The sequence below is a fragment of the Genypterus blacodes genome, unplaced genomic scaffold, assembly GCF_046128005.1.
Source record: "Genypterus blacodes isolate CSIRO-AG114 ecotype Tasmania unplaced genomic scaffold, CSIRO-AGI_Gbla_v1 ptg000141l_1, whole genome shotgun sequence".
Lineage (NCBI taxonomy): Eukaryota > Metazoa > Chordata > Actinopteri > Ophidiiformes > Ophidiidae > Genypterus > Genypterus blacodes.
The window spans coordinates 2676295-2697088 of record NW_027466943.1 but is presented as its reverse complement, the minus strand read 5'-3'; positions in this window follow the sequence as shown (position 1 = coordinate 2697088).

Below are 20794 nucleotides of genomic sequence, written 5' to 3'. Positions count from 1 at the left end.
GAAAACTTGAAAAGCCCATATCTGTGACAAGGAAGGAGATAGAGAGCTAAAATTTCAGACGCAGCATCCAGACAGAAATGCCATCAATTTGTGTAAATTTGGGACAAATTGGGGAATATTGAAAATTTGTTAAAAATGTTGACCTGGGTCATAAATTTTTGAAACTGGAGAAAACTTGAAAAGCCCATATCTGTGACAAGGAAGGAGATAGAGAGCTACAATTTCAGACGCAGCATCCAGGCAGAAATGCCATCAATGTGTGTAAATTTTGGGCAAATTGGGGAATATTGAAAATTTTCTAAAAATGTTGACCCGGGTCATCAATTTTTGAAACTGGAGAAAACTTTAAAAGCCCATATCTGTGACAAGGAAGGAGATAGAGAGCTACAATTTCAGACGCAGCATCCAGGCAGAAATGCCATCAATGTGTGTAAATTTGGGGCAAATTGGGGAATATTGAAAATTTTCTAAAAATGTTGACCCGGGTCATCAATTTTTGAAACTGGAGAAAACTTTAAAAGCCCATATCTGTGACAAGGAAGGAGATAGAGAGCTAAAATTTCAGACGCAGCATCCAGGCAGAAATGCCATCAATGTGTGTAAATTTGGGGCAAATTGGGGAATATTGAAAATTTTCTAAAAATGTTGACCCGGGTCATCAATTTTTGAAACTGGAGAAAACTTGAAAAGCCCATATCTGTGACAAGGAAGGAGATACAGAGCTAAAATTTCAGACGCAGCATCCAGGCAGAAATGCCATCAATTTGTGTAAATTTGGGGCAAATTGGGGAATATTGAAAATTTTCTAAAAATGTTGACCCGGGTCATCAATTTTTGAAACTGGAGAAAACTTGAAAAGCCCATATCTGTGACAAGGAAGGAGATACAGAGCTAAAATTTCAGACGCAGCATCCAGGCAGAAATGCCATCAATTTGTGTAAATTTGGGGCAAATTGGGGAATATTGAAAATTTTCAAAAAATTTTGACACGGGTCATCGATTTTTCAAACTGGAGAAAACTTTAAAAGCCCATATCTGTGACAAGGAAGGAGATAGAGAGCTACAATTTCAGACGCAGCATCCAGGCAGAAATGCCATCAATGTGTGTAAATTTGGGGCAAATTGGGGAATATTGAAAATTTTCTAAAATGTTGACCCGGGTCATCAATTTTTGAAACTAGAGAAAACTTGAAAAGCCCATATCTGTGACAAGGAAGGAGATAGAGAGCTAAAATTTCAGACGCAGCATCCAGACAGAAATGCCATCAATTTGTGTAAATTTGGGGCAAATTGGGGAATATTGAAAATTTTCAAAAAATTTTGACACGGGTCATCGATTTTTGAAACTGGAGAAAACTTTAAAAGCCCATATCTGTGACAAGGAAGGAGATAGAGAGCTACAATTTCAGACGCAGCATCCAGGCAGAAATGCCATCAATTTGTGTAAATTTGGGGCAAATTGGGGAATATTGAAAATTTTCTAAAAATGTTGACCCGCGGGTCATCAATTCTTGTAACTAGTGAAAACTTGGAAAGCCCATGTCTGTGACAAGGAAGGAGATAGAGAGCTACAATTTCAGACGCAGCATCCAGGCAGAAATGCCATCAATGTGTGTAAATTTGGGGCAAATTGGGGAATATTGAAAATTTTCTAAAAATGTTGACCCGGGTCATCAATTTTTGAAACTGGACAAAACTTGAAAAGCCCATATCTGTGACAAGGAAGGAGATACAGAGCTAAAATTTCAGACGCAGCATCCAGGCAGAAATGCCATCAATGTGTGTAAATTTGGGACAAATTGGGGAATATTGAAAATTTTCTAAAAATGTTGACCCGCGGGTCATCGATTCTTCAAACTAGAGAAAACTTGAAAAGCCCATATCAGTGACAAGGAAGGAGATAGAGAGCTACAATTTCAGACGCAGCATCCAGGCAGAAATGCCATCAATGTGTGTAAATTTGGGGCAAATTGGGGAATATTGAAAATTTTCTAAAAATGTTGACCCGCGGGTCATCGATTCTTGTAACTAGAGAAAACTTGAAAAGCCCATATCTGTGACAAGGAAGGAGATACAGAGCTACAATTTCAGACGCAGCATCCAGGCAGAAATGCCATCAATGTGTGAAAATTTGGGGCAAATTGGGGAATATTGAAAATTTTGGAAAAATGTTGACCCCCGGGTCATCGATTTTTGAAACTGGAGAAAACTTGAAAAGCCCATATCTGTGACAAGGAAGGAGATAGAGAGCTAAAATTTCAGACGCAGCATCCAGGCAGAAATGCCATCAATGTGTGTAAATTTGGGGCAAATTGGGGAATATTGAAAATTTTCTAAAAATGTTGACCCGGGTCATCGATTTTTGAAACTGGAGAAAACTTGAAAAGCCCATATCTGTGACAAGGAAGGAGATAGAGAGCTACAATTTCAGACGCAGCATCCAGGCAGAAATGCCATCAATGTGTGTAAATTTGGGGCAAATTGGGGAATATTGAAAATTTAAGAAAAAAGTTGACCCCCGGGTCATCGATTTTTGAAACTGGAGAAAACTTGAAAAGCCCATATCTGTGACAAGGAAGGAGATACAGAGCTAAAATTTCAGACGCAGCATCCAGGCAGAAATGCCATCAATGTGTGTAAATTTGGGACAAATTGGGGAATATTGAAAATTTTCTAAAAATGTTGACCAGTGGGTCATCAATTCTTGTAACTAGAGAAAACTTGAAAAGCCCATGTCTGTGACAAGGAAGGAGATAGAGAGCTAAAATTTCAGACGCAGCATCCAGGCAGAAATGCCATCAATGTGTGTAAATTTGGGGCAAATTGGGGAATATTGAAAATTTTCTAAAAATGTTGACCCGGGTCATCAATTTTTGAAACTGGAGAAAACTTGAAAAGCCCATATCTGTGACAAGGAAGGAGATACAGAGCTAAAATTTCAGACGCAGCATCCAGGCAGAAATGCCATCAATTTGTGTAAATTTGGGGCAAATTGGGGAATATTGAAAATTTTCAAAAAATTTTGACACGGGTCATCGATTTTTGAAACTGGAGAAAACTTTAAAAGCCCATATCTGTGACAAGGAAGGAGATAGAGAGCTACAATTTCAGACGCAGCATCCAGGCAGAAATGCCATCAATGTGTGTAAATTTGGGGCAAATTGGGGAATATTGAAAATTTTCTAAAAATGTTGACCCGGGTCATCAATTTTTGAAACTGGAGAAAACTTGAAAAGCCCATATCTGTGACAAGGAAGGAGATACAGAGCTAAAATTTCAGACGCAGCATCCAGGCAGAAATGCCATCAATGTGTGTAAATTTGGGACAAATTGGGGAATATTGAAAATTTTCTAAAAATGTTGACCCGCGGGTCATCGATTCTTCAAACTAGAGAAAACTTGAAAAGCCCATATCAGTGACAAGGAAGGAGATAGAGAGCTACAATTTCAGACGCAGCATCCAGGCAGAAATGCCATCAATGTGTGTAAATTTGGGGCAAATTGGGGAATATTGAAAATTTTCTAAAAATGTTGACCCGCGGGTCATCGATTCTTGTAACTAGAGAAAACTTGAAAAGCCCATATCTGTGACAAGGAAGGAGATAGAGAGCTACAATTTCAGACGCAGCATCCAGGCAGAAATGCCATCAATGTGTGTAAATTTGGGGCAAATTGGGGAATATTGAAAAATTTCTAAAAATGTTGACCCGGGTCATCGATTTTTGAAACTGGAGAAAACTTGAAAAGCCCATATCTGTGACAAGGAAGGAGATAGAGAGCTAAAATTTCAGACGCAGCATCCAGGCAGAAATGCCATCAATGTGTGTAAATTTGGGGCAAATTGGGGAATATTGAAAATTTTCTAAAAATGTTGACCCGGGTCATCGATTTTTGAAACTGGAGAAAACTTGAAAAGCCCATATCTGTGACAAGGAAGGAGATAGAGAGCTACAATTTCAGACGCAGCATCCAGGCAGAAATGCCATCAATGTTTGCAAATTTGGGGCAAATTGGGGAATATTGAAAATTTTCTAAAAATGTTGACCCGCGGGTCATCGATTCTTGTAACTAGTGAAAACTTGAAAAGCCCATGTCTGTGACAAGGAAGGAGATAGAGAGCTACAATTTCAGACGCAGCATCCAGGCAGAAATGCCATCAATGTGTGTAAATTTGGGGCAAATTGGGGAATATTGAAAATTTTCTAAAAATGTTGACCCGGGTCATCAATTTTTGAAACTGGAGAAAACTTGAAAAGCCCATATCTGTGACAAGGAAGGAGATAGAGAGCTAAAATTTCAGACGCAGCATCCAGGCAGAAATGCCATCAATGTGTGTAAATTTGGGGCAAATTGGGGAATATTGAAAATTTTCTAAAAATGTTGACCCGGGTCATCAATTTTTGAAACTGGAGAAAACTTGAAAAGCCCATATCTGTGACAAGGAAGGAGATACAGAGCTAAAATTTCAGACGCAGCATCCAGGCAGAAATGCCATCAATGTGTGTAAATTTGGGACAAATTGGGGAATATTGAAAATTTTCTAAAAATGTTGACCCGCGGGTCATCGATTCTTCAAACTAGAGAAAACTTGAAAAGCCCATATCAGTGACAAGGAAGGAGATAGAGAGCTACAATTTCAGACGCAGCATCCAGGCAGAAATGCCATCAATGTGTGTAAATTTGGGGCAAATTGGGGAATATTGAAAATTTTCTAAAAATGTTGACCCGCGGGTCATCGATTCTTGTAACTAGAGAAAACTTGAAAAGCCCATATCTGTGACAAGGAAGGAGATAGAGAGCTACAATTTCAGACGCAGCATCCAGGCAGAAATGCCATCAATGTGTGTAAATTTGGGGCAAATTGGGGAATGTTGAAAATTTTGGAAAAAAGTTGACCCCCGGGTCATCGATTTTTGAAACTGGAGAAAACTTTAAAAGCCCATATCTGTGACAAGGAAGGAGATAGAGAGCTACAATTTCAGACGCAGCATCCAGGCAGAAATGCCATCAATGTGTGTAAATTTGGGGCAAATTGGGGAATATTTAAAATTTTCTAAAAATGTTGATCCGGGTCATAAATTTTTGAAACTGGAGAAAACTTGAAAAGCCCATATCTGTGACAAGGAAGGAGATAGAGAGCTACAATTTCAGACGCAGCATCCAGGCAGAAATGCCATCAATGTGTGTAAATTTGGGGCAAATTGGGGAATATTGAAAATTTTCTAAAAATGTTGACCCGGGTCATCGATTTTTGAAACTGGAGAAAACTTGAAAAGCCCATATCTGTGACAAGGAAGGAGATAGAGAGCTACAATTTCAGACGCAGCATCCAGGCAGAAATGCCATCAATGTGTGAAAATTTGGGGCAAATTGGGGAATATTGAAAATTTTGGAAAAATGTTGACCCCCGGGTCATCGATTTTTGAAACTGGAGAAAACTTGAAAAGCCCATATCTGTGACAAGGAAGGAGATAGAGAGCTAAAATTTCAGACGCAGCATCCAGGCAGAAATGCCATCAATGTGTGTAAATTTGGGGCAAATTGGGGAATATTGAAAATTTTCTAAAAATGTTGACCCGGGTCATCGATTTTTGAAACTGTGGAAAAATGGAAAAGCCCATATCTGTGACAAGGAAGGAGATAGAGAGCTACAATTTCAGACGCAGCATCCAGGCAGAAATGCCATCAATGTGTGAAAATTTGGGGCAAATTGGGGAATATTGAAAATTTTGGAAAAATGTTGACCCCCGGGTCATCGATTTTTGAAACTGGAGAAAACTTGAAAAGCCCATATCTGTGACAAGGAAGGAGATAGAGAGCTAAAATTTCAGACGCAGCATCCAGGCAGAAATGCCATCAATGTGTGTAAATTTGGGGCAAATTGGGGAATATTGAAAATTTTCTAAAAATGTTGACCCGGGTCATCGATTTTTGAAACTGGAGAAAACTTGAAAAGCCCATATCTGTGACAAGGAAGGAGATAGAGAGCTACAATTTCAGACGCAGCATCCAGGCAGAAATGCCATCAATGTGTGTAAATTTGGGGCAAATTGGGGAATGTTGAAAATTTTGGAAAAAAGTTGACCCCCGGGTCATCGATTTTTGAAACTGGAGAAAACTTTAAAAGCCCATATCTGTGACAAGGAAGGAGATAGACAGCTACAATTTCAGACGCAGCATCCAGGCAGAAATGCCATCAATGTGTGTAAATTTGGGGCAAATTGGGGAATATTGAAAATTTAAGAAAAAAGTTGACCCCCGGGTCATCGATTTTTGAAACTGGAGAAAACTTGAAAAGCCCATATCTGTGACAAGGAAGGAGATACAGAGCTAAAATTTCAGACGCAGCATCCAGGCAGAAATGCCATCAATGTGTGTAAATTTGGGACAAATTGGGGAATATTGAAAATTTTCTAAAAATGTTGACCAGTGGGTCATCAATTCTTGTAACTAGAGAAAACTTGAAAAGCCCATGTCTGTGACAAGGAAGGAGATAGAGAGCAAAAATTTCAGACGCAGCATCCAGGCAGAAATGCCATCAATGTGTGTAAATTTGGGGCAAATTGGGGAATATTGAAAATTTTCTAAAAATGTTGACCCGGGTCATCAATTTTTGAAACTGGAGAAAACTTGAAAAGCCCATATCTGTGACAAGGAAGGAGATAGAGAGCTAAAATTTCAGACGCAGCATCCAGACAGAGATGCCATCAATTTGTGTAAATTTGGGGCAAATTGGGGAATATTGAAAATTTTCAAAAAATTTTGACCCGGGTCATCGATTTTTGAAACTGGAGAAAACTTTAAAAGCCCATGTCTGTGACAAGGAAGGAGATAGAGAGCTAAAATTTCAGACGCAGCATCCAGACAGAGATGCCATCAATGTGTGTAAATTTGGGGCAAATTGGGGAATATTGAAAATTTTCAAAAAATGTGACCCGGGTCATCGATTTTTGGAACTGGAGAAAACTTTAAAAGCCCATATCTGTGACAAGGAAGGAGATAGAGAGCTAAAATTTCAGACGCAGCATCCAGACAGAAATGCCATCAATTTGTGTAAATTTGGGGTAAAAATTGGGGAATATTGAAAATTTTCTAAAAATGTTGACCCGCGGGTCATCGATTCTTGTAACTGGAGAAAACTTGAAAAGCCCATGTCTGTGACAAGGAAGGAGATAGAGAGCTAAAATTTCAGACGCAGCATCCAGGCAGAAATGCCATCAATGTTTGTAAATTTGGGGCAAATTGGGGAATATTGAAAATTTTCTAAAAATGTTGACCCGCGGGTCATCGATTCTTGTAACTAGAGAAAACTTGAAAAGCCCATGTCTGTGACAAGGAAGGAGATAGAGAGCTACAATTTCAGACGCAGCATCCAGGCAGAAATGCCATCAATGTGTGTAAATTTGGGGCAAATTGGGGAATATTGAAAATTTTCTGAAAATGTTGATCCGGGTCATAAATTTTTGAAACTGGTTGAAAACTTGAAAAGCCCATATCTGTGACAAGGAAGGAGATAGAGAGCTACAATTTCAGACGCAGCATCCAGGCAGAAATGCCATCAATGTGTGTAAATTGGGCAAATTGGGCAAATTGGGGAATATTGAAAATTTTGGAAAAAAGTTGACCCCCGGGTCATCGATTTTTGAAACTGGCGAAAACTTGAAAAGCCCATATCTGTGACAAGGAAGGAGATAGAGAGCTCAAATTTCAGACGCAGCATCCAGGCAGAAATGCCATCAATGTGTGTAAATTTGGGGCAAATTGGGGAATATTGAAAATTTTCTAAAAATGTTGACCCGGGTCATCGATTTTTGAAACTGGAGAAAACTTGAAAAGCCCATATCTGTGACAAGGAAGGAGATAGAGAGCTACAATTTCAGACGCAGCATCCAGGCAGAAATGCCATCAATGTGTGTAAATTTGGGGCAAATTGGGGAATATTGAAAATTTTCTAAAAATGTTGACCCGGGTCATCGATTTTTGAAACTGGAGAAAACTTGAAAAGCCCATATCTGTGACAAGGAAGGAGATAGAGAGCTACAATTTCAGACGCAGCATCCAGGCAGAAATGCCATCAATGTGTGTAAATTTGGGGCAAATTGGGGAATATTGAAAATTTAAGAAAAAAGTTGACCCCCGGGTCATCGATTTTTGAAACTGGAGAAAACTTGAAAAGCCCATATCTGTGACAAGGAAGGAGATACAGAGCTAAAATTTCAGACGCAGCATCCAGGCAGAAATGCCATCAATGTGTGTAAATTTGGGACAAATTGGGGAATATTGAAAATTTTCTAAAAATGTTGACCAGTGGGTCATCAATTCTTGTAACTAGAGAAAACTTGAAAAGCCCATGTCTGTGACAAGGAAGGAGATAGAGAGCAAAAATTTCAGACGCAGCATCCAGGCAGAAATGCCATCAATGTGTGTAAATTTGGGGCAAATTGGGGAATATTGAAAATTTTCTAAAAATGTTGACCCGGGTCATCAATTTTTGAAACTGGAGAAAACTTGAAAAGCCCATATCTGTGACAAGGAAGGAGATAGAGAGCTAAAATTTCAGACGCAGCATCCAGACAGAGATGCCATCAATTTGTGTAAATTTGGGGCAAATTGGGGAATATTGAAAATTTTCAAAAAATTTTGACCCGGGTCATCGATTTTTGAAACTGGAGAAAACTTTAAAAGCCCATGTCTGTGACAAGGAAGGAGATAGAGAGCTAAAATTTCAGACGCAGCATCCAGACAGAGATGCCATCAATGTGTGTAAATTTGGGGCAAATTGGGGAATATTGAAAATTTTCAAAAAATGTGACCCGGGTCATCGATTTTTGGAACTGGAGAAAACTTTAAAAGCCCATATCTGTGACAAGGAAGGAGATAGAGAGCTAAAATTTCAGACGCAGCATCCAGACAGAAATGCCATCAATTTGTGTAAATTTGGGGTAAAAATTGGGGAATATTGAAAATTTTCTAAAAATGTTGACCCGCGGGTCATCGATTCTTGTAACTGGAGAAAACTTGAAAAGCCCATGTCTGTGACAAGGAAGGAGATAGAGAGCTAAAATTTCAGACGCAGCATCCAGGCAGAAATGCCATCAATGTTTGTAAATTTGGGGCAAATTGGGGAATATTGAAAATTTTCTAAAAATGTTGACCCGCAGGTCATCGATTCTTGTAACTAGAGAAAACTTGAAAAGCCCATGTCTGTGACAAGGAAGGAGATAGAGAGCTACAATTTCAGACGCAGCATCCAGGCAGAAATGCCATCAATGTGTGTAAATTTGGGGCAAATTGGGGAATATTGAAAATTTTCTGAAAATGTTGATCCGGGTCATAAATTTTTGAAACTGGTTGAAAACTTGAAAAGCCCATATCTGTGACAAGGAAGGAGATAGAGAGCTACAATTTCAGACGCAGCATCCAGGCAGAAATGCCATCAATGTGTGTAAATTGGGCAAATTGGGCAAATTGGGGAATATTGAAAATTTTGGAAAAAAGTTGACCCCCGGGTCATCGATTTTTGAAACTGGCGAAAACTTGAAAAGCCCATATCTGTGACAAGGAAGGAGATAGAGAGCTCAAATTTCAGACGCAGCATCCAGGCAGAAATGCCATCAATGTGTGTAAATTTGGGGCAAATTGGGGAATATTGAAAATTTTCTAAAAATGTTGACCCGGGTCATCGATTTTTGAAACTGGAGAAAACTTGAAAAGCCCATATCTGTGACAAGGAAGGAGATAGAGAGCTACAATTTCAGACGCAGCATCCAGGCAGAAATGCCATCAATGTGTGTAAATTTGGGGCAAATTGGGGAATATTGAAAATTTTCTAAAAATATTGACCCGGGTCATCGATTTTTGAAACTGGAGAAAACTTGAAAAGCCCATATCTGTGACAAGGAAGGAGATAGAGAGCTACAATTTCAGACGCAGCATCCAGGCAGAAATGCCATCAATGTGTGTAAATTTGGGGCAAATTGGGGAATATTGAAAATTTAAGAAAAAAGTTGACCCCCGGGTCATCGATTTTTGAAACTGGAGAAAACTTGAAAAGCCCATATCTGTGACAAGGAAGGAGATACAGAGCTAAAATTTCAGACGCAGCATCCAGGCAGAAATGCCATCAATGTGTGTAAATTTGGGACAAATTGGGGAATATTGAAAATTTTCTAAAAATGTTGACCCGGGTCATCAATTTTTGAAACTGGAGAAAACTTGAAAAGCCCATATCTGTGACAAGGAAGGAGATAGAGAGCTAAAATTTCAGACGCAGCATCCAGACAGAGATGCCATCAATGTGTGTAAATTTGGGGCAAATTGGGGAATATTGAAAATTTTCTAAAAATGTTGACCCGGGTAATCAATTTCTGAAACTGGAGAAAACTTGAAAAGCCCATATCTGTGACAAGGAAGGAGATACAGAGCTACAATTTCAGACGCAGCATCCAGGCAGAAATGCAATCAATGTGTGTAAATTTGGGGCAAATTGGGGAATATTGAAAATTTTCTAAAAATGTTGACCCGCGGGTCATCGATTCTTCAAACTAGAGAAAACTTGAAAAGCCCATATCTGTGACAAGGAAGGAGATAGAGAGCTACAATTTCAGACGCAGCATCCAGGCAGAAATGCCATCAATGTGTGTAAATTTGGGGCAAATTGGGGAATATTGAAAATTTTCTAAAAATGTTGATCCGGGTCATCGATTTTTGAAACTGGAGAAAACTTGAAAAGCCCATATCTGTGACAAGGAAGGAGATAGAGAGCTACAATTTCAGACGCAGCATCCAGGCAGAAATGCCATCAATGTGTGTAAATTTGGGGCAAATTGGGGAATATTGAAAATTTCCTAAAAATGTTGACCCGGGTCATCGATTTTTGAAACTGGAGAAAACTTGAAAAGCCCATATCTGTGACAAGGAAGGAGATAGAGAGCTACAATTTCAGACGCAGCATCCAGGCAGAAATGCCATCAATGTGTGTAAATTTGGGGCAAATTGGGGAATATTGAAAATTTTCTAAAAATGTTGACCCGGGTCATCAATTTTTGAAACTGGAGAAAACTTTAAAAGCCCATATCTGTGACAAGGAAGGAGATAGAGAGCTACAATTTCAGACGCAGCATCCAGACAGAAATGCCATCAATTTGTGTAAATTTGGGACAAATTGGGGAATATTGAAAATTTGTTAAAAATGTTGACCTGGGTCATAAATTTTTGAAACTGGAGAAAACTTGAAAAGCCCATATCTGTGACAAGGAAGGAGATAGAGAGCTACAATTTCAGACGCAGCATCCAGGCAGAAATGCCATCAATGTTTGTAAATTTGGGGCAAATTGGGGAATATTGAAAATTTTCTAAAAATGTTGACCCGCGGGTCATCGATTCTTGTAACTAGAGAAAACTTGAAAAGCCCATATCTGTGACAAGGAAGGAGATAGAGAGCTAAAATTTCAGACGCAGCATCCAGACAGAAATGCCATCAATTTGTGTAAATTTGGGACAAATTGGGGAATATTGAAAATTTGTTAAAAATGTTGACCTGGGTCATAATTTTTTGAAACTGGAGAAAACTTGAAAAGCCCATATCTGTGACAAGGAAGGAGATAGAGAGCTACAATTTCAGACGCAGCATCCAGGCAGAAATGCCATCAATGTGTGTAAATTTGGGACAAATTGGGGAATGTTGAAAATTTTGGAAAAATGTTGACCCCCGGGTCATCGATTTTTGAAACTGGAGAAAACTTGAAAAGCCCATATCTGTGACAAGGAAGGAGATAGAGAGCTAAAATTTCAGACGCAGCATCCAGGCAGAAATGCCATCAATGTGTGTAAATTTGGGACAAATTGGGGAATATTGAAAATTTTCTAAAAATGTTGATCCGGGTCATAAATTTTTGAAACTGGAGAAAACTTGAAAAGCCCATATCTGTGACAAGGAAGGAGATAGAGAGCTACAATTTCAGACGCAGCATCCAGGCAGAAATGCCATCAATGTGTGTAAATTTGGGGCAAATTGGGGAATATTGAAAATTTTCTAAAAATGTTGACCCGGGTCATCAATTTTTGAAACTGGAGAAAACTTGAAAAGCCCATATCTGTGACAAGGAAGGAGATAGAGAGCTAAAATTTCAGACGCAGCATCCAGACAGAAATGCCATCAATTTGTGTAAATTTGGGGTAAAAATTGGGGAATATTGAAAATTTTCTAAAAATGTTGACCCGCGGGTCATCGATTCTTGTAACTAGAGAAAACTTGAAAAGCCCATGTCTGTGACAAGGAAGGAGATAGAGAGCTAAAATTTCAGACGCAGCATCCAGACAGAAATGCCATCAATTTGTGTAAATTTGGGGCAAATTGGGGAATATTGAAAATTTTCAAAAAATTTTGACCCGGGTCATCGATTTTTGAAACTGGAGAAAACTTCAAAAGCCCATATCTGTGACAAGGAAGGAGATACAGAGCTAAAATTTCAGACGCAGCATCCAGGCAGAAATGCCATCAATGTGTGTAAATTTGGGACAAATTGGGGAATATTGACAATTTTCTAAAAATGTTGACCAGTGGGTCATCAATTCTTGTAACTAGAGAAAACTTGAAAAGCCCATGTCTGTGACAAGGAAGGAGATAGAGAGCAAAAATTTCAGACGCAGCATCCAGGCAGAAATGCCATCAATGTGTGTACATTTGGGGCAAATTGGGGAATATTGAAAATTTTCTGAAAATGTTGACCCGGGTCATCAATTTTTGAAACTGGAGAAAACTTGAAAAGCCCATATCTGTGACAAGGAAGGAGATAGAGAGCTAAAATTTCAGACGCAGCATCCAGACAGAGATGCCATCAATTTGTGTAAATTTGGGGCAAATTGGGGAATATTGGAAATTTTCTAAAAATGTTGACCCGGGTCATCAATTTTTGAAACTGGAGAGAACTTGAAAAGCCCATATCTGTGACAAGGAAGGAGATAGAGAGCTAAAATTTCAGACGCAGCATCCAGACAGAGATGCCATCAATTTGTGTAAATTTGGGGCAAATTGGGGAATATTGAAAATTTTCTAAAAATGTTGACCCGGGTCATCAATTTTTGAAACTGGAGAGAACTTGAAAAGCCCATATCAGTGACAAGGAAGGAGATAGAGAGCTACAATTTCAGACGCAGCATCCAGGCAGAAATGCCATCAATGTGTGTAAATTTGGGGCAAATTGGGGAATATTGAAAATTTTCTAAAAATGTTGACCCGGGTCATCGATTTTTGGAACTGGAGAAAACTTTAAAAGCCCATATCTGTGACAAGGAAGGAGATAGAGAGCTACAATTTCAGACGCAGCATCCAGGCAGAAATGCCATCAATGTTTGTAAATTTGGGGCAAATTGGGGAATATTGAAAATTTTCTAAAAATGTTGACCCGGGTCATCGATTTTTGGAACCGGAGAAAACTTTAAAAGCCCATATCTGTGACAAGGAAGGAGATAGAGAGCTAAAATTTCAGACGCAGCATCCAGACAGAAATGCCATCAATTTGTGTAAATTTGGGGTAAAAATTGGGGAATATTGAAAATTTTCTAAAAATGTTGACCCGCGGGTCATCGATTCTTGTAACTAGAGAAAACTTGAAAAGCCCATGTCTGTGACAAGGAAGGAGATAGAGAGCTAAAATTTCAGACGCAGCATCCAGACAGAAATGCCATCAATTTGTGTAAATTTGGGGCAAATTGGGGAATATTGAAAAATTTTCAAAAAATTTTGACCCGGGTCATCGATTTTTGAAACTGGAGAAAACTTTAAAAGCCCATATCTGTGACAAGGAAGGAGATAGAGAGCTACAATTTCAGACGCAGCATCCAGGCAGAAATGCAATCAATGTGTGTAAATTTGGGGCAAATTGGGGAATATTGAAAATTTTCTAAAAATGTTGACCCGCGGGTCATCGATTCTTCAAACTAGAGAAAACTTGAAAAGCCCATATCTGTGACAAGGAAGGAGATAGAGAGCTACAATTTCAGACGCAGCATCCAGGCAGAAATGCCATCAATGTGTGTAAATTTGGGGCAAATTGGGGAATATTGAAAATTTTCTGAAAATGTTGATCCGGGTCATGAATTTTTGAAACTGGAGAAAACTTGAAAAGCCCATATCTGTGACAAGGAAGGAGATAGAGAGCTACAATTTCAGACGCAGCATCCAGGCAGAAATGCCATCAATGTGTGTAAATTGGGCAAATTGGGCAAATTGGGGAATATTGAAAATTTTGGAAAAAAGTTGACCCCCGGGTCATCGATTTTTGAAACTGGCGAAAACTTGAAAAGCCCATATCTGTGACAAGGAAGGAGATAGAGAGCTCAAATTTCAGACGCAGCATCCAGGCAGAAATGCCATCAATGTGTGTAAATTTGGGGCAAATTGGGGAATATTGAAAATTTTCTAAAAATGTTGACCCGGGTCATCGATTTTTGAAACTGGAGAAAACTTGAAAAGCCCATATCTGTGACAAGGAAGGAGATAGATAGCTACAATTTCAGACGCAGCATCCAGGCAGAAATGCCATCAATGTGTGTAAATTGTGGGCAAATTGGGGAATATTGAAAATTTTCTGAAAATGTTGATCCGGGTCATGAATTTTTGAAACTGGAGAAAACTTGAAAAGCCCATATCTGTGACAAGGAAGGAGATAGAGAGCTACAATTTCAGACGCAGCATCCAGGCAGAAATGCCATCAATGTGTGTAAATTGTGGGCAAATTGGGGAATATTGAAAATTTTCTAAAAATGTTGATCCGGGACATCAATTTTTGAAACTGGAGAAAACTTGAAAAGCCCATATCTGTGACAAGGAAGGAGATAGAGAGCTACAATTTCAGACGCAGCATCCAGGCAGAAATGCCATCAATGTGTGTAAATTGGGCAAATTGGGCAAATTGGGGAATATTGAAAATTTTGGAAAAAAGTTGACCCCCGGGTCATCGATTTTTGAAACTGGCGAAAACTTGAAAAGCCCATATCTGTGACAAGGAAGGAGATAGAGAGCTCAAATTTCAGACGCAGCATCCAGGCAGAAATGCCATCAATGTGTGTAAATTTGGGGCAAATTGGGGAATATTGAAAATTTTGGAAAAAAGTTGACCCCCGGGTCATCGATTTTTGAAACTGGAGAAAACTTTAAAAGCCCATATCTGTGACAAGGAAGGAGATAGAGAGCTCAAATTTCAGACGCAGCATCCAGGCAGAAATGCCATCAATGTGTGTAAATTTGGGGCAAATTGGGGAATATTGAAAATTTTGGAAAAATGTTGACCCCCGGGACATCGATTTTTGAAACTGGAGAAAACTTGAAAAGCCCATATCTGTGACAAGGAAGGAGATAGAGAGCTAAAATTTCAGACGCAGCATCCAGGCAGAAATGCCATCAATGTGTGTAAATTTGGGGCAAATTGGGGAATATTGAAAATTTTCTAAAAATGTTGACCCGGGTCATCGATTTTTGAAACTGGAGAAAACTTGAAAAGCCCATATCTGTGACAAGGAAGGAGATAGAGAGCTCAAATTTCAGACGCAGCATCCAGGCAGAAATGCCATCAATGTGTGTAAATTTGGGGCAAATTGGGGAATATTGAAAATTTTGGAAAAAAGTTGACCCCAGAGTCATCGATTTTTGAAACTGGAGAAAACTTGAAAAGCCCATATCTGTGACAAGGAAGGAGATAGATAGCTACAATTTCAGACGCAGCATCCAGGCAGAAATGCCATCAATGTGTGTAAATTGTGGGCAAATTGGGGAATATTGAAAATTTTCTAAAAATGATGATCCGGGACATCAATTTTTGAAACTGGAGAAAACTTGAAAAGCCCATATCTGTGACAAGGAAGGAGATAGAGAGCTACAATTTCAGACGCAGCATCCAGGCAGAAATGCCATCAATGTGTGTAAATTTGGCAAATTGGGCAAATTGGGGAATATTGAAAATTTTGGAAAAAAGTTGACCCCCGGGTCATCGATTTTTGAAACTGGCGAAAACTTGAAAAGCCCATATCTGTGACAAGGAAGGAGATAGAGAGCTCAAATTTCAGACGCAGCATCCAGGCAGAAATGCCATCAATGTGTGTAAATTTGGGGCAAATTGGGGAATATTGAAAATTTTGGAAAAAAGTTGACCCCCGGGTCATCGATTTTTGAAACTGGAGAAAACTTTAAAAGCCCATATCTGTGACAAGGAAGGAGATAGAGAGCTACAATTTCAGACGCAGCATCCAGGCAGAAATGCCATCAATGTGTGTAAATTTGGGGCAAATTGGGGAATATTGAAAATTTTGGAAAAATGTTGACCCCCGGGTCATCGATTTTTGAAACTGGAGAAAACTTGAAAAGCCCATATCTGTGACAAGGAAGGAGATAGAGAGCTAAAATTTCAGACGCAGCATCCAGGCAGAAATGCCATCAATGTGTGTAAATTTGGGGCAAATTGGGGAATATTGAAAATTTTCTAAAAATGTTGACCCGGGTCATCGATTTTTGAAACTGGAGAAAACTTGAAAAGCCCATATCTGTGACAAGGAAGGAGATAGAGAGCTACAATTTCAGACGCAGCATCCAGGCAGAAATGCCATCAATGTGTGTAAATTTGGGGCAAATTGGGGAATGTTGAAAATTTAAGAAAAAAGTTGACCCCCGGGTCATCGATTTTTGAAACTGGAGAAAACTTGAAAAGCCCATATCTGTGACAAGGAAGGAGATAGAGAGCTACAATTTCAGACGCAGCATCCAGGCAGAAATGCCATCAATGTGTGTAAATTGGGCAAATTGGGCAAATTGGGGAATATTGAAAATTTTGGAAAAAAGTTGACCCCCGGGTCATCGATTTTTGAAACTGGCGAAAACTTGAAAAGCCCATATCTGTGACAAGGAAGGAGATAGAGAGCTCAAATTTCAGACGCAGCATCCAGGCAGAAATTCCATCAATGTGTGTAAATTTGGGGCAAATTGGGGAATATTGAAAATTTTGGAAAAAAGTTGACCCCAGAGTCATCGATTTTTGAAACTGGAGAAAACTTTAAAAGCCCATATCTGTGACAAGGAAGGAGATAGAGAGATCAAATTTCAGACGCAGCATCCAGGCAGAAATGCCATCAATGTGTGTAAATTTGGGGCAAATTGGGGAATATTGAAAATTTTGGAAAAAAGTTGACCCCAGAGTCATCGATTTTTGAAACTGGAGAAAACTTGAAAAGCCCATATCTGTGACAAGGAAGGAGATAGAGAGCTACGATTTCAGACGCAGCATCCAGGCAGAAATGCCATCAATGTGTGTAAATTTGGGGCAAATTGGGGAATATTGAAAATTTTCTAAAAATGTTGACCCGGGTCATCGATTTTTGAAACTTGAGAAAACTGGAAAAGCCCATATCTGTGACAAGGAAGGAGATTGAGAGCTCAAATTTCAGACGCAACATCCAGGCAGAAATGCCATCAATGCGTAAATTTGGGGCAAATTGGGGAATATTGAATTTTTGGTGAAAATGTTGACCCCGCGGTCAACGTGTTTTTTCAACTGGAGAAAACTTGAAACGCCCATATCTTGGACAAGGAAGGAGTGAGAGAGCTCACATTTCAGACACAGCATCCAGGCTGCAATGGCTTCAATTTGTGTTATTTTGGGGCAAATTGGGGAATATTGAATTTTTGGTGAAAATGTTGACCCCGCGGTCAACTTGTTTTTTCAACTGGAGAAAACTTGAAACGCCCATATCTTGGATAAGGAAGGAGTGAGAGAGGTCACATTTCAGACACAGCATCCAGGCTGCAATGGGATGAATTTGTGTTATTTTGGGGCAAATTGGGGAATATTGAATTTTTGGTGAAAATGTTGACCCCGCGGTCAATGTTTTTTTCAGCTGAGGAGAACTTGAAACGCCCATATCTTGGGCAAGGAAGGAGTGAGAGGGCTTAAATTTCAGACGCAGCATCCAGGCAGGAATGGCATCAATTTGTGTTATTTTGGGGCAAATTGGGGAATATTGAATTTTTGGTGAAAAAGTTGACCTCGCGGTCAATGTTTTTTTCAGCAGAGGAGATAACTTGAAACGCCCATATCTTGGGCAAGGAAGGAGTGAGAGAGCTTAAATTTCAGACGCAGCATCCAGGCTGCAATGGCTTCAATTTGTGTTATTTTGGGGCAAAGTGGGGAATATTGAATTTTTGGTGAAAATGTTGACCCCGCGGTCAACTTGTTTTTTCAACTGGAGAAAACTTGAAACGCCCATATCTTGGATAAGGAAGGAGTGAGAGAGGTCACATTTCAGACACAGCATCCAGGCTGCAATGGGATGAATTTGTGTTATTTTGGGGCAAATTGGGGAATATTGAATTTTTGGTGAAAATGTTGACCCCGCGGTCAATGTTTTTTTCAGCTGAGGAGAACTTGAAACGCCCATATCTTGGGCAAGGAAGGAGTGAGAGAGCTTAAATTTCAGACGCAGCATCCAGGCAGGAATGGCATCAATTTGTGTTATTTTGGGGCAAATTGGGGAATATTGAATTTTTGGTGAAAATGTTGACCCCGCGGTCAACGTGTTTTTTCAACTGGAGAAAACTTGAAACGCCCATATCTTGGATAAGGAAGGAGTGAGAGAGCTCACATTTCAGACACAGCATCCAGGCTGCAATGGGATGAATTTGTGTTATTTTGGGGCAAATTGGGGAATATTGTTTTTTTGGTGAAAAAGTTGACCCCTCGGTCAATGTTTTTTTCAGCTGAGGAGAACTTGAAACGCCCATATCTTGGATAAGGAAGGAGTGAGAGAGCTCACATTTCAAACACAGCATCCAGGCTGCAATGGGATGAATTTGTGTTATTTTGGGGCAAATTGGGGAATATTGAATTTTTGGTGAAAATGTTGACCCCGCGGTCAATGTTTTTTTCAGCTGAGGAGAACTTGAAACGCCCATATCTTGGGCAAGGAAGGAGTGAGAGAGCTTAAATTTCAGACGCAGCATCCAGGCAGGAATGTCATCAATTTGTGTTATTTTGGGGCAAATTGGGGAATATTGAATTTTTGGTGAAAATGTTGACCCCGCGGTCAACGTGTTTTTTCAACTGGAGAAAACTTGAAACGCCCATATCTTGGACAAGGAAGGAGTGAGAGAGCTCACATTTCAGACACAGCATCCAGGCTGCAATGGCTTCAATTTGTGTTATTTTGGGGCAAAGTGGGGAATATTGAATTTTTGGTGAAAATGTTGACCCCGCGGTCAACGTGTTTTTTCAACTGGAGAAAACTTGAAACGCCCATATCTTGGGCAAGGAAGGAGTTAGAGTGTTCAAATTTTTAGACGCAGCATCCAGGCTGCAATGGCTTCAATTTGTGTTATTTTGGGGCAAATTGGGGAATATTGTTTTTTTGGTGAAAAAGTTGACCCCGCGGTCAATGTTTTTTTCAGCTGAGGAGAACTTGAAACGCCCATATCTTGGATAAGGAAGGAGTGAGAGAGCTCACATTTCAGACACAGCATCCAGGCTGCAATGGCTTCAATTTGTGTTATTTTGGGGCAAATTGGGGAATATTGAATTTATGGTGAAAAAGTTGACCCCGCGGTCAATGTTTTTTTCAGCTGAGGAGAACTTCAAACGCCCATATCTTGGGCAAGGAAGGAGTGAGAGAACTTAAATTTCAGACGCAGCATCCAGGCAGGAATGGCATCAATTTGTGTTATTTTGGGGCAAATTGGGGAATATTGAATTTTTGGTGAAAAAGTTGACCTCACGGTCAATGTTTTTTTCAGCTGAGGAGATAACTTGAAACGCCCGTGTCTTGGGCAAGGAAGGAGTGAGAGAGCTCACATTTCAGACACAGCATCCAGGCTGCAATTGCTTCAATTTGTGTTATTTTGGGGCAAAGTGGGGAATATTGAGTTTTTGGTGAAAATGTTGACCCCGCGGTCAATGTTTTTTTCAGCTGAGGAGAACTTGAAACGCCCATATCTTGGATAAGGAAGGAGTGAGAGAGCTCACATTTCAGACACAGCATCCAGGCTGCAATGGGATGAATTTGTGTTATTTTGGGGCAAATTGGGGAATATTGAATTTTTGGTGAAAATGTTGACCCCGCGGGCAATGTTTTTTTCAGCTGAGGAGAACTTGAAACGCCCATATCTTGGGCAAGGAAGGAGTGAGAGAGCTTAAATTTCAGACGCAGCATCCAGGCAGGAATGGCATCAATTTGTGTTATTTTGGGGCAAATTGGGGAATATTGAATTTTTGGTGAAAAAGTTGACCTCGCGGTCAATGTTTTTTTCAGCTGAGGAGAACTTGAAACGCCCATATCTTGGATAAGGAAGGAGTGAGAGAGCTCACATTTCAGACACAGCATCCAGGCTGCAATGGCTTCAATTTGTGTTATTTTGGGGCAAATTGGGGAATATTGAATTTTTGGTGAAAATGTTGACCCCGCGGTCAACGTATTTTTTCAACTGGAGAAAATTTGAAACGCCCATATCTTGGATAAGGAAGGAGTGAGAGAGCTCACATTTCAGACACAGCATCCAGGCTGCAATGGCTTCAATTTGTGTTATTTGGGGGCAAATTGGGGAACATTGAATTTTTGGTGAAAAAGTTGACCACGCGGTCAATGTTTTTTTCAGCTGAGGAGAACTTGAAACGCCCATATCTTGGGCAAGGAAGGAGTTAGAGTGTTCAAATTTTTAGACGCAGCATCCAGGCTGCAATGGCTTCAATTTGTGTTATTTCGGGGCAAATTGGGGAATATTGAATTTTTTGTGAAATTGTTGACCCCGCGGTCAATG